We start from the raw sequence: 14,804 nt of genomic DNA, 5'->3' as shown, positions 1-14,804 counted from the left end.
AAAAAAAAAAAAAAAAAAATAGGTCTTAATTTTCACAATCCCCTTCCAGGAGGAAGTTGTATGTCTATTCCTATGTTAAATAGAAGAAAACAAAGGTTTAGAGGAGTTAAGTAAATTGCTGAAGACCTCACAGTAATAAGTGGTAGGAAGGATCTAATCCAGGAGTATACAGTCTTTTGGCTTTTCTGGGCCACATTGAAAGAAGAAGAATTGTCTTGGGCCACACATAAAATACATTAACAATAGCTAATGAGCTAAAAAAAAAAAATCACAAAAAACTCAATTTTAAGAAAGTTGATGAATTTGGGTTGGGCTACATTCAAAGTTGTCCTGGGCTGCATTTAGCCACATGACATAGGTTGGATGTGCTTGATCTAAACTCAAGCTGTCTGACTCTGAAACTGATACACTTAACCTTGACCAGGACCTTCTGAGTGCCTGGCTATTCAAAGGAGGAGATGGTCTTGACAGGCAATGGTTGCCTCCACATCAGATCTGGTCTAGCAGAAGATAGGTGATATGTCGGTAGGATTCAAAAATTGAAATGATGTTGAGACATTTAAATTGTATTCCACCTCTAAGATACTGAGATACTGTGATTCTAACTAGAATACACCCCCAATCAAAACACCTCATTTTGTTAGACTATCAACTAATGGAGGTTATACTACAGTAAAACACGTTAAAACTATAAAGTATAAGTTCAAAAGTTTACGTTTCCCTTTCATATACTCATGTAAGTAAGGTTAAGGGTTATCTGAGCTGGATGCAGTGGCTCATGCCTGTGATGCCAGCACTTTGGTGGGCAGGGGCAAAAAGATTGCTTGAGGTCAAGAGTTCAAGACCAGCCTCAGCATCATGGTGAGACCCCATACGTCTCTATAAGACATTATGAAATTAGCCAGGCATGTGCTTATATAGTCTTAACTACTCAGGAGGCTGAGGCAAGAGGATCACTTGAGCCTGGGAGTTCAAGGCTAACAGTGAGCCATATATATATATACACACACACACATACACACACACACACACACACATATACATATATATATACATATATGTGTATATATATTACTCAATGGAGATCCTTGGCTATCACGTAGAATGCAGGTATCTGACATCCTTTGAAAACAGAGGTCTTTATCTAGCTTCAACAATCTGCTCCTCCTCTGGTCTTGTGTGCATTTTAAATTTGCTTGGTGAACTTACCCATTTTAGGAAATACAGAGATGTATCATTCTAAGGTATTATAATATCGAATTAGTAACTATACATTAAAGAGGTTTTGCTATAAAAATTTATGAATCTATTAAATTGTGGAGATATGGTTGCAGATGTGTTTGTGGGATATAGGACCCCACAAACGGGGTGTTGCTATATTACCCAGACTGGCCTTGACCTCCTGACCTCAAGCAATCTGCCTACCTCAGCCTCCCAATGTGCTGGGATTACAGATGTGAGCCACCATGCCTGGCCTCACTCCTTTATTCTCATCTCTTCCTCTTCTCTGTAGCTTCCTACCTGCCTTCTCACGCCTTCCCTCCAGGCTCCCACGTACACCTTGCAGCACATTTGCTTTCTTTGGTTTTTCTAGTATTCCAGACAGGCTCCCACCTCTGGGACTTCGCACTTGCTATTTCCTGATCTTGATGTGTTCTTCCCAAAATATTCATGTGCATTCTTCCTCATCTCCTTTGCCTTTTGCCCTCTTGGGCCCTCCTTTTTTCTTTTTTTTAAACTGAGACAGTCTCGCTCTGTCACCCAGGGTGGAGTGCAATGGCACAATCTTAGCTCACTGCAACCTCCACCTCCCAGGTTCAAGTGATTCTCCTGCCTCAGCCTCCCAAGTAGCTGGGATGGGATTACAGGGATGTGCCACCACGCCCAGTTGATTTGTTTGTATTTAGTAGAGGGTGGGGTTTCACCATGTTAGTCAGGCTGGTCTCAAACTCCTGACCTCAGGTGATCCACCTGCCTTGGCCTCCCAAAGTGCTGGGATTACAGGTGTGAGCCACCATGCCTGGCCAGGCCCTTCTTAACCAAGCTATTCTAAGTTGTAAGTCTCTCTCATCCAGCATTCCTAGTTCTTCTCTCCTGCTTTATTTTTTCCTACAGCACTTACTCGTCATCTAACACACTATATACTTGTTAACAGTGAGTGCCTTGTTCCTTCCAAGAATGTGAGCTACTTGAGGGGCAAGGATTTTATCTCCTTTTTTTGCCAAGTATTCCAAACTCCGATTACAGAGCCTTGTACAGAGAAAGTACCAAAGATATTGTTGAATGAGAATGGTGTGTGTATAATGGTTGTTTACTTGTTAAACAAGTTCTTTTAAAATCCATGAAGAGTTTGCTTTCTAAAACCAAATGATGCAGTAAACTGGCCATTTTGTTTACATCCCCATTTGTTTAACATTTTAAGCTACTGCAAACATACACTTCACCAACAGATTTTCTAGAATTCCAGCTGACTAAATTGGAATCAATTGGTGATCATTATACATACAAGCCATCTAAGAAAACCATTGGTGAAAAGGATGGAAAAGTCCTCCAAGTGAAAAAAAGATTTAATGAAGTTGAATATGGCATTTCAAGGCAGAACGCTTCTACCTGGCATGACCCTCAGCTGAATCCATTTTGCATCTCTGCAGCCACACGAACACTTGACATGCAGACTCCCTATGCAGGAAAGCATAGTTGAGCAGTTCATGTGCAACACTGCAGACCCAGATTGCTAGTGTGCAACCTTCTCTGCCTCATTAACTTGCTGCAAACGCTGTCAGCCTCCCATGCCATCACATACCCATCTGCCAGACTCTTACACAGCTAGGGAGTGAGCAAATGATGGCTTTTGAGAGAAACCTTTAAAAGAACCATTATGAGGAATGCCAAGTGATCTGTCTCTGCATGGGAGAGCAGATGGAAGTCACTGCAACCAACCAGGAAGAGTCAAAGCCCAACACATTTCTAGGCTGGCTTGTGTACAACATTTCAGTCAAAGCGGATAGTCTTGCAGTTGCTAGAAATTGGGTTATGATAGAAAATGGCCCTTTGGTCTTTGCATCCTGACCCAAGAGATGCTACTAACCAAATATACCTTTCATCATTGCTTTATGTTGTTTGAATTTAGCATTTCTCTGGCTTTTTGTGTCTGAAAATATTTTCTCTTTCCTTAGTGGCAATTCAAACATAAAGAGAAATCAACATTTTAAAATTCAGATAAGCAGGAGTTAGTTTACAGTTAGAGATTTTGAGCACACTGCTTTTGTGTGATAATATTTGAAATTTATTTCCACAAGTTATTGCACATTCATTTCTGGAGTTTTCATTGCAGAAAATTGCCAGAAGGAATGGATTTTGTCTTCTTCAGCTGGCAGAACAATTTTCCACCTGTCGCCCAAATATTTGATGAGAAGGATTATGTTGCCGGCTCTGAAAGTTTATACTGTGGATCCTTTGAAAGTGAAAGGGCCTAATGAAACTACTACCTAATATCAGAGTCCAGCTTGCTAAAGTGTCTATGAAGTTGTGGATTGATTTCCGGTGGTTAGGGCAATTTCTGAAAGACTAGCTTCAATGACACAAACACACTCACATAGTTCTGAACCTGCAGCATGGCAAATGATGTTTTTCATCCTTTGTGTTGTAACTGTTTTCTTGTATTCAGCAAAACTCTTGTGGCCTTGCCAAAGATCTGAATTAATTGCCTGAAATTATTATTGTTCATCTTCTTGGTAAATGTAACCAAAAAAACAGCACTGATGCATGGGGATAAATGAAATTGGCATTTGATTTCAGGTTCAAGTGATTTACTGTCTCCATTGAGTTTAATATTTCTCTCTAGTTCATTTAGGTATATAGATGGCATAGTAAGTACAATCAACAAAATACAGATTGGGGCTGGGTAGGGTGGCTTATGCCTATAATCCCAGCATTTTGGAAGACTGAGGCGGGTGGATCACTTGAAGTCAGGAGTTCGAGACCAGCCTGGACAATATGGCAAAACCTCATCTGTACTAAAAATACAAAATTTAGCTGGATGTGGTGACAGGTGCCTATAATCCCAGCTACTTGGGAGGCTGAGGCGGGAGAATCACTTGAACCTGGGAGGTGGAGGTTGCAGTGAGCCAAGATCGTGCCACTGCACTCCAGTCTGGGCAACAAAATGAGACTCTGTCTCAAAAAACAAAGAAAACAGATTTTAAAGTCCATATGTAGGGGTGGCAACCTTTTAAACTGTCAGAATAAATATAAAACTATTTTTCCTTGTTTCTTTGACTGCTTTATGAATATAATAAGTATTAATAATATTTCTGCTATCAAAAGAAATTTTTTGAAGTGTAGACTTTACCATGCCGTAATAAGACCCCTTCAGCTGACTCAGAGAAGGGGCTAAAATTCTTGGACTGGCATTCATGTCCCTGGATAATGACACCCTGACTTAGTTTTTCTTAGTTTCCCCTACCCCATCAACGGTTCAAGCCCATCAAACTGAACTATTGTCTCCTGCTGGTTCCTGTCTAATTACCTAATTCCCATGCTTTTTATTTTTCATGTCATTTATCATCCTACTTATTTATCAAACTTAAATATTGCCTACCTGTTATGAGCCAGCACAAATTCCACTTTCTTGAAAAAGCCTTTCATGATATATGCAGCAAGAAATGATGTCTTATTTTCTGGTCTTGGACCACTTTATAGACATTGTTTATAGAATTTTTCATGTTATATTTTTGATTCCCATCAGTTGAATGCAAATCTGGAATAAGACAGATTTGATCATGAAGAGCATTTTGTTGTATTGTTGTTAATGTGGAAATAACAGCCTTGCTCCAAACGGAATTGCCTATTTTTCTCCTGAAAATCTGTTCTGGTTTGCACCAGACGTTTGTACTTCTCACAGCTCATAAGTGTCACCTGGCTTGTCATTTGGTGGTGGTCCACCACTAGCACAGCCACGGCAGTATGTTGAGGGCTTCGACAATCTGCTAGAAGCCACTGTGTTGATCATAATCTTTCCTGCATCATGCCATCAATAGATGGAAGCCAAACAGCCTTTGTACAGGATTGGCTCAAGATGTAGAATGAAAAAGCTGATAGTAAGTTCCTCAACTTTCCTCCCAGCACTTTCTCTGTTATCTCTCCCAAATTCATCTACCCATATTTCCCCCTTCAACCTCAGTCTCCGGGTTCTTCTTCCTTCCTGTATCCAGCACAAGCCCCTACAGATATCTTTATTTGCTTATTTTGTGCTTCCCAAGAAGAGTTTTACCATTTTGGGTAATTGGCAGTGTCCAAGTGTATGAGGAATCCCAGGTTGAACTTGCCATGTCTTATTTCACTTCAGTATTATTTTACTTGAAAATATAGAGGCTTTGTTTTGTTAACTAGATATATCATAAAGCAGTAATCTAAATTTGCCTGAACTTTAAGTTGAAATGGATGATAAGACAAGCGTCTTATTTGAGTTCATGCTGTTCTCTTCACTGACATTCTTAAAAACCTGCATTCATTCATTTCTGCTGTTACAATCATTTTGGTACAAGAGTTTTTAAAGCACTAATTGAAGATTTTGATGTTGTCCAGCCTTTTGGTAGTTGAGAGTTTCTTCCCTCTCTTTCACCCTTTCAAAGATCCTCCCTTTAGACCTTCTCTCCCCAAAGCCACATATACTGCCTCATTTTCAGACACATGCCTCTCTTTAACTTTTCTGAGACATCTGGAATGTGTATAGAGTACCTGGACTGTCATTCCATTGTGTTCAAAGGATTTGGGAACCAGGCATATGGGTGGAAAAACTAGAAATGGTAGGAACCAATTATCTTTGCTGGTGGGATGGCCTGAAACAAAGCAAATTTTAATATGAGGAACAACTGAAAATAGGCAATATTTTTGTCATGGTTTCCTTTTGCTCTTAAAGGGAGGAAAGTGAGACCGGGGGATGGACCCATAATTAGGAGGGTATAGTTTACCTATTAGTATGTAGACCAGTGCTGTTCTGGAGCCAGAAAAGATTTAAAAGACCACTGTCCTCTTGATGTTAGTGTGGAGTCCTCAATGCCATGGGCTTGCAAAGCAGTTGAGGTGAGTGCCCAATTTTCAGAGTTTCATACAGCATAATGCAAAGTATGAATTACTCGCAATGCATTTCTTTGACTTGGCTGGAGCTTTTTAAATTCAGCAGGATTATACTGGTAATGATGGATGTCTGAGTTTGTTCAGGGCTGCCATAACAAAGTACCACTGACTGGGTAGCTTACAAACAACATAAATTTATTTCCTGTAGTTCTGGAGCTTGGGAAGTCCAAGCTCAAAGTGCTAGCAGTTTCAGTGTCTGGTGCAGGACCACTTCCTCATAGACAGCTGGCCTCTAACCATAACATCACATGGTGGAAAGAACAAGGGATCTCACAGGTGCCCCTTTCATAAGGGCACTAATCTCATTCATGAAGGCAGAGCACTTCCCGAAGCCCTCCATCCCATCTTATTATCACCATTGGGGTTAAGATTTCAACATGAATATTTGGGGGGCATAAGCATTGTTGCAATGGAATAATCAGAGATGTGGAAAACGTTTTGCCTGAGAACTTTTTAAAATACTGGGGAAAAAAAAAAAGCACTTGTGTATCTTTAACCTTGACAACAATTATTTACTATCAAGTAGCACTGTTTTTCATATCCACTAATGTGTTTTTAACAAGAGAAATAAGCGTTATTGATAACATTAAAGTGCCTTTTCTTTCACATCTCTTTCCACCTTCTTTCCCTTCCCCATTTTCTTAAAAGCAGCTCCTCTCAGTGATTTAATATCCTTCCATTTTATTTTTATATTTTCGCATACTTGTATGTACTTGTAATACATATTGCATTGCTTTATGACTATGATTTATAAAAATTTACGAAAATAGAACCCTACAGAATATATCCTTCTGCAACATTTTTTATGCAATGTAAATTGAATTTACATATGTTGGTAGATAGATCGATGGTCCCTTCTTACTGCAGTATAGTATTCTATTCTGTGAATATGTCGTCTTTGATTTATTAGATCTACTATTGGTAGACAGGTATATTGATTTTAATTTTTCTCTGGAAAACATGTAGAACATATTTATGCATTTTTTGGCTCATGTTCTAGTAGAAATTTCTATATGTCTCCAATTATTAAAAGCTTTAGGAAGAACAATTTTTAAATAATGCTGTTTGGCAGGCAGAATCCTTTACAACATGGACTCCCTAGGAAGACGTGGTCAAAGGAATTGGATGTCATTGATGTAGTAGTGCACCTCTCTGCCTCTGAACAGGGCTAAATTTAACTCATCTTAGAAATCCTCTCTACTCTACCTTTAGAAAGAATACTAGAGTAGGAGTCCACAGATCCCTTTGGTTACATATTTGTGTCTCAGAACACAAGAGGTGGGGAATTTTTAACAACATTTGACCTAAAATCCTACTTCTATAATTGAAGCCTCATTCCCTCTTGCTTTCTCCAGAAGTAATGAAGAACAGCTACAAACTTGCTTCTACTCTTAAAATAACTTCTTCTAATCCCATACGCTGATTTAAAGTACTTTCTTTTTTCCTTTAGCCTGCATGAGTCTAGTCTCTTTAGCCTTTTTTCTGGGGTTTCCTCCCTTAAGTCATTTGTATAGTTCTAATCAATTCTTTTTCAGATTTATCCATATCTTGTTTAGTTTCTAGGACTTAAAACTAAAATAATATGATCTTATAATGGTCTTTCTCATATGGGGCTGGCATGATTACCTCCCAGTTCTTATATATGACTTTCTGTACTTATGCTGATGCATGCATGTGTATATATCTATCCCTTTATTCAGGAAATATATATTGTGTCCCATCTGTTTAGCAGGCCTCATACATTTATAACATACCCACATGCGCACAAGCAGTACCGAGTGGCTGATTTATATTTAGTACGTGGCCCACTAGTTTGGCCAGATATGCCTCTTGATATGTTGTACAAAGGCATATTTGGCTATATAGGTATTTATTTAGTAGAATGATAAAGAGCACAGGGTGGGGGATTATTTAAAGTATAAAAAAAGTATCTAAAATATGTTATAGCAGAATTATTTCAAATAGCAAAACAAAGTAAACAACCTAAATGTTCATTGACAGATTTAATACGTAAATCGTGATATTTTCACATAATAGAATACTATAATGAAAATGCAAAAACTCAAAATACATGCATTGACAAAGGTGAACTGTAAAACCAACATTGAGTTCAAAAAAGCAATCAGAAGAATATGAATGGCTAAGAAACATGGGGAAAAAAAAGTTCAACATCCTTAGCCTTCAGAAAAATCAAAACTGTACTGAGATACTACTTCACACCCACCAGGATGGCTGTAATCAAAAAGAAAGATAATAACAAGTGTTTGCAGGGATGTGGAGAAAATTAAACCCTCATACATTGCTGACGGAAACGTAGAATGGTACAGGCCCTTTGGAAGAGACTTTGGTTCTTCTTCAAAGTTAAGCGTAGAGCTGCCATATGACTCCCCCCAAGATTTTACACCTGGGTTATACTCTACCCAAGAAAAATGAAAACACATGTTCACATAAAATCTCATTCATGAAGAATCATAGCAGAATTATCCCTAATAGATAAAAATGTCCCAAATGCCTATCACCTGATGAATGGAAAAACAAATAGTATATAGCCAGACAAGGAATATTATTTATCAATGTAAAGAAATGAAGCATCAACATATGCTACAACATGGATGAACCTTGAAAATACTGTGCTAAGTGAAAGAGACCAGTCACAAATGGTCACATTTTATATGATTCCATTTATATGAAATACCCAAAGTGGGCAAATCCGTTAAGACAGAAAATAGATGGACGGTTGCCAAGGGCTATGGAATAAGGAAGAGTGGGGAACAACTGTTAATGGGTTCAGGATTTCTTTTGGGGGCAATGAAAATGTTCTAAATTTAGATTGTGGTGATAGTTGTACAGCTCTGTGACTAGATTATAGCCATTGAATTGTACACTTTAAATTGGTGAATTATATGGTATGTGGGTTATATATCAGATGTTTTTATAAGATGCAATCAGAAGAATGTATGTATTCTGCTGCAGGTTTTATAAAGTTCAAAACCAATAGGCTAAACAGTATGTTGTCTAGGATAGTATGTATACCCATGTGATAAAACCGTGAACATATAAATGAGGGAGAGACCTGAAAAAGAAAGAAAAAAAAATCCAACTCAAAGTGATGGTCATTACCATTGAGTTTCACATGAGGTTTGTTACAGAGTCATCATGCTGGGAAAGAAAATCCCATTTTCTTAGACTGAGTGATGGATTTGTTGTCCTGCTTTGTTTCTGATATTTATAATTCATATCTAATTTTAATAAATGCTTACTACCAAAAGTTTTGTTTGTATAAAATACTTCATAATGAAATTCAATACAGCCTTCTCTTTTTTTGAAGGAGATAGAGCAATTGACATTAGTGGAACAGTGTATGTTTATATTGTTCCTTTTTCACTCAAGAGACTGCTAGGGAGAGACAAAGGGTGACATCATGAAGAGATTGCTCATTGCTTTCTTAGACTAGTACATTAATGAGTCTTTGTTGTACACATATGAAATATTTTGGATTAGAAAAAAGAGGGAATGCTTTTTTTTTTCAAAAAATGTAAAGTTTTAGAAAACTTTTTTGAAAGGGAGGAGGCAGAGGAGGAATAGATGAGCATGAGATGTGAGAGAAAATAACAAAGAAGAAAACGAGTGGGCATATTACTTTTATGAAAATATCTGATATTCAATGTAAAAGATGTTTTCCTACCACTTAAATGGCTTCCAGTACTAAGGATGTTAAATTAATCCTGCTATTCAACAAAGACTTTGTGTAATAAGTAAGTCAGGACTTTTTTTTTTTTATTTTTAGGAAATCATGAAAAGGACCATGTTTTAAGAGTGGTTGACGTGTGACAGAGAAACAGTGTCTCAAATAACAGAAAAAGATAACTGATTAACTAATGTAGAAGTGCATAAATTAAACAAAAACAAAACGGAGTCCCCAAAATTCTGAGACCTCTAGGCTTCTGCCTCGTAAGCACCCTGTTGAAGTTACAAGCAGTTAGTTGATTCTAATGCTGGAATTTCCAGCCCTATGATGGATTGTTTGGTGAGAATTTCAACTGAATCTTAAAAGATCATATGACCCTGGGTTAGAAGATTATTCTCCCATCCAAAGTGTTCCTAGTGACCTCTTTTATTTGCATTTCTGTTTTTAGATACCCACTTTTCAAAATTGTTAAAAGGTTACATGATATTTTAAGTATCTGCTCTAAGGTTGTTATGGGCTTAGCTAAATTGGTTCTCATCAGCATTAGCACCTTAATGAACACATTCTCTATAGCCCAGCCGTAATCAGAACGTTTTTATAAATTAGAGCAATGATCAGCTATCAGGCTTTATGTGCCTCCCTCAGATACTGAACTTAAGATCCCTGGAGGAACAGCCCAAACCACATGGTTGTTTGTGCATCTAAAGTCTTAGATTTCATAACACCATGCTCCCCATCAGCAAACATGATGCACAACACCCCCTGCTCATCCTACTATCTTCATAAAATATCTAGTGATTCTAAAATTAACATTTTTTAAAAAAATTTTACTCTGGGAGTATTTTGGGGATAAATTCTGTTTCAATGCTTTAGATAACTGGTGTCATCCTTGGATGTCTAAAATCTGATTTGGGGAATCACTTTTCTAATCAGTTGTGCACCCACTTAGCAGTAATCTGATCTAAAGTCAGTTCTAGTCTTTGATGAGCTCTCATGTGAAGCCAAAATCTAAATTCCCTCAAAGATAAATATTTCATTTGCCCTTTTTCTGATCAGAGGAGCCCTCACAGAACTCCAAGGGTTTATGAAGATGATTACAATGAGCTTGTGATTTCAATCAATTGCTGAAATGCCTTGGGGATATTTTACCCTGTGAACTGTTTTGCAAAGAGAGGAAGTCTCGTCTAGAAGAAAAGAAATCATTTAAGGCAACTTTGGGTTTAAATGTCAGATATTTTTCACTGGAATCTCTGCTGTATGGTAGAAAGAACTCTTAAGAGCTGTGTTTCTAGAACCCTAACCTCAATTGTACTATTAACTACTTCAGTGAACCTAGACAAATTACTAAGTATCTAAGAAGATACTCATCTTGTTTATAAAACGTGAAACTGGATGACCTCTACTGTCTCTTCTAAGCCTGAATATATAATGATTCCAAAAGTAGATTTGGACCACTCTCTTCCTTTCTTCTTTCTCTGTAATGAAGACATCCCTAACATTCATCTAGAGATTTTTTCTTAAGTACTGTTTTCTTCAACCCACGACATAATATGATTTGTACCCTTGCTCTGAAAACTTGCTTGAATAAGCCTGATTAACAGCATTTGCCAATCAATGATTATCTTTGATATCCAATAATACAATAAAGCCTATTACGTGGATCTAGATGTATTTCTTTCTTCAACTGTTTTTGTGATTTAGGAACCACTTTTTTTTTTTGAGACGGAGTCTCGCTATGTCGCCCAAACTGGTGTGCAGTGGTGTGATCTCGGCTCACTGCAACTTCTGCCTCCCGGGTTCACGCCATTCTCCTGCCTCAGCCTCAGGAGAAGCTGGGACCACAGGCACCTGCCACCACGCCCGGCTAATTTTTTATAATTTTAGTAGAGACGGGGTTTCACCGTGTTAGCCAGGATGGTCTGGATTTCCTAACCTCGTGAGCCACCCGCCTCGGCCTTCCAAAGTGCTGGGATTATAGGCATGAGCCACCGCGCCCGGCCCTGGAACTCCTTTTTTTTTTTTTTTTTTTTTTTTTTTTTTTTTTTTTTTTTTTAATAATTGCAATGGTACCATTGTATTATATATAGCTTTTATGTTTTGTTTTTTGTTTTTTTGAGACTGAGTCTTGTTCTGTGGCTTAGGCTGAGTGCAGTGGTGCACTCATGGCTCACTGCAGCCTCAATATCCAGGACCGAAGCAATCCTCTTAACTCAGCCTCCCAAATGGCTAGAACTAGGGGCACACACCACAACATCTACCTAACTTTTATATTTTGCAGGGACGGGGGTCTTACTATGTTGGCCAGGCTGATCTCGAATTCCTGGACATAAACAATCTTCCTACCTCAGCCTCCCAAAGTGCTGGAATTACAGGCATGAGCCACCATGACTGGCTTGTTGTATTAGTTAATCTGCAACATTAATTCACAATTTTAAAAAGCAACTATGCAAAGACATCCTGGTATAAGTAGATAATTTTCAAGAAATGACAGACCTGATTGTTCCCTTGAAGGTCATGAGGATAAAATCGAGTTAAAGTTTCAGAGCAACCTAAAAGTCCATTTGTAGTCTCTGAAATTAGGTATGTGCTCTTTTAACTAACTTTTTTGTTTTAATTGTGCAGAAAAGCAATGTGTTACTTCAAAGGCATTTAGTCATAGTAAAATCCAGTTTAGCTATTTAAAAAGAAAATCTTCTTTTCTCTCCCTGCCCTGGAGTGTTCATGAAGAGTCTACAAATATGGTCCCTTATTTTGTGTGTGTCCCAAATATAACCGGCATAATTATCTTCATATTTGGCTCATTAAGCATTACATTTTTCTGTGATTCACTGCAGTGTGACACTGGCCCAGCAGTGAAATCACTCTCTGTGATACAAAGGGAAAAAGCACGATTTTGTTCTAGTAGTTTTACCTTTAAGTCTGTGGTTACCAATTGAGAACGTTGCCTTGATGTATAATTAATCTCACTGAAGTCTGCTGTTTTCTACTTTCTCATAGAAAACTAGTAATCTGCATTTGCGACAGGCCCAGACTGTCCACCAAACCTAGACTGTCCACCAAACCCAGACTGTCCACCAAACCCAGGGTCCACATTTATTTTGAAGGCTTGCAGAAAGTGGCTCCCTGAGTCCTTGGACACTGCAGCTGTAATAATAGTGGGAACTGACCTCATCCATCTTGCCTGTTCTGCATATAGTCACTGCCTCAAAAGCATTTAGTACCTTAAAAGCCAAGCAGATTCCTAGATCACTGGCCTCTTCCACCTGAGCTGTAGTTGTCATAATCGTTTGAGCTGGGATTTGTGTGGAGTAGAGGTAGGGACTACATTCACAGGGTAAAATGGAAGACCAGTAAATTGTTTCTTTTTTTTCTGTTTTTCTTTCTTGTTTTGTTTTTGCAATGCTAACATTTTAATCTCTCCAGAATTATTTCCAAGCACTTTAAATATTGAGAGATAAATAGTTCATTGTTTTCCCCATCTGAAGAAAATCTTTCTATTTTCTGCCATCTAAGAAAAGAGATTAATTAACCAGGAGGGATACATGCTTATCTCATATACACTAGTTTCCCCTGAGTATTCAAATACCTCCCCCGATTTAAGAAAATGGCATATAAATGCCCAGTGTGCTTCAGTAATTGCATCCTTTGATATATCTGATCTTTGGGTACCCTCCTGACTCCATCTGCTGCAGGCACACGGTCTTCCTCCTTGACCCTGTCTATAATGAAAGCGTAAATGACTATTTGTATCCATCATGGGTCAAAAGTTTCTGTGCCTTTATTTCTGCTCTCGTCACATTTTATAATGGGGTTCTCTACGTAATGGAATGTCACTTAGAAAAAAAGATTTTTAAAAAATGACACCTATCGCTTGTACTCCGATACATCAAATGGTAAAATTGTAGGCTGGCTTTTGGTTACGTTTTTTGTTTGTTTGTTTGTTTGTTTTGTTTTATTTTGTTTTGTTTTCTTCTCCTTGTTCCAAATTGAGATGTTTATGATTTTCCCTAATCCCTTTACCTTCAAGTACTTCCAGATTGATTTCCTTTTCTGGCCAGTGCTGTATATAGCAGGTGATCCAGTAGGGATTGTTTTTATCTGAATTATTTGTGTGTGATAATCATCGTATTCCAGAGCTCCTTCCTGAAAGATGGGCATCTGTTACAGTCAGTTCAGACCACTATAACAACAATTCTGTAGACTGGGTGGCTTAAACAAGAGAAACTCATTGCTCGAAGTTCTTGGGGCTAAGTCTAAGATAAAGGTACTGGAAGATTCCCTGTCTGGTGAGGGCCAACTTCCTTATTAGCAGATGGCTGTTTCTTCTTTGTGCTCTCACATAAGGGAGAGTAGAATGAAAAGCTCTCCTGTTTCTCCTGTTTTCTTTTTTTTTTTTTTTCTTTTTTGACTCTCACTCTGTCACCCAGGCTGGAGTGCAGTGGCATGATCTCGACTCACTGCAACCTCTGCTTGCTGGGTTCAAGCGATTCTCCTGCCTCAGCCTCCTGAATATCTGGGACCACAGGCACATGCCACCACACCGAGCTAATTTTTATATTGTTAGTAGAGACAAGGTTTCACCATATTGGCCAGACTGGTCTCAAAGTGCTGACCTCAGGTGATCTGCTCACCTCAGCCTCTAAATGTGTTGGGATTACAGGCATCAGCCTCCACTCCTGGCCTTTCCTGTTTCTTCTAAGGGTACTATAATCCTGTTCATATGGTCACTACTCTCATGACCTAATTAATTTATAAGGGCCCCACCTCCTAACACCAGTGAATTGGGCATCAGATTTTTTTTTTTATTATTATTATACTTTAAGTTCTAGGGTACATGTGCATAACGTGCAGGTTTGTTACATATGTATATTTGTGCCATGTTGGTGTGCTGCACCCATCAACTCATCAGCACCCATCAATTCATCATGTATATCATGTATAACTCCCCAATGCAATCCCTCCCTCCCCCCTCCCCATG

General features: G+C 38.4%; 1 protein-coding gene across 4 annotated transcripts in view; it reads left to right on the top strand.

Annotated features, from left to right (window-relative positions):
• Positions 1-14,804, top strand: part of UNC5D (unc-5 netrin receptor D) — a 583,419-nt gene that overhangs the window by 299,444 nt on the left and 269,171 nt on the right. The window lies entirely within an intron of this gene.

Source organism: Rhinopithecus bieti, unplaced genomic scaffold (genome assembly GCF_001698545.2).
Source record: "Rhinopithecus bieti isolate Rb0 unplaced genomic scaffold, ASM169854v2 scaffold_2524, whole genome shotgun sequence".
Taxonomy (NCBI): Eukaryota; Metazoa; Chordata; class Mammalia; order Primates; family Cercopithecidae; genus Rhinopithecus; species Rhinopithecus bieti.
This window is presented reverse-complemented; position numbering and strand designations above follow the sequence as displayed.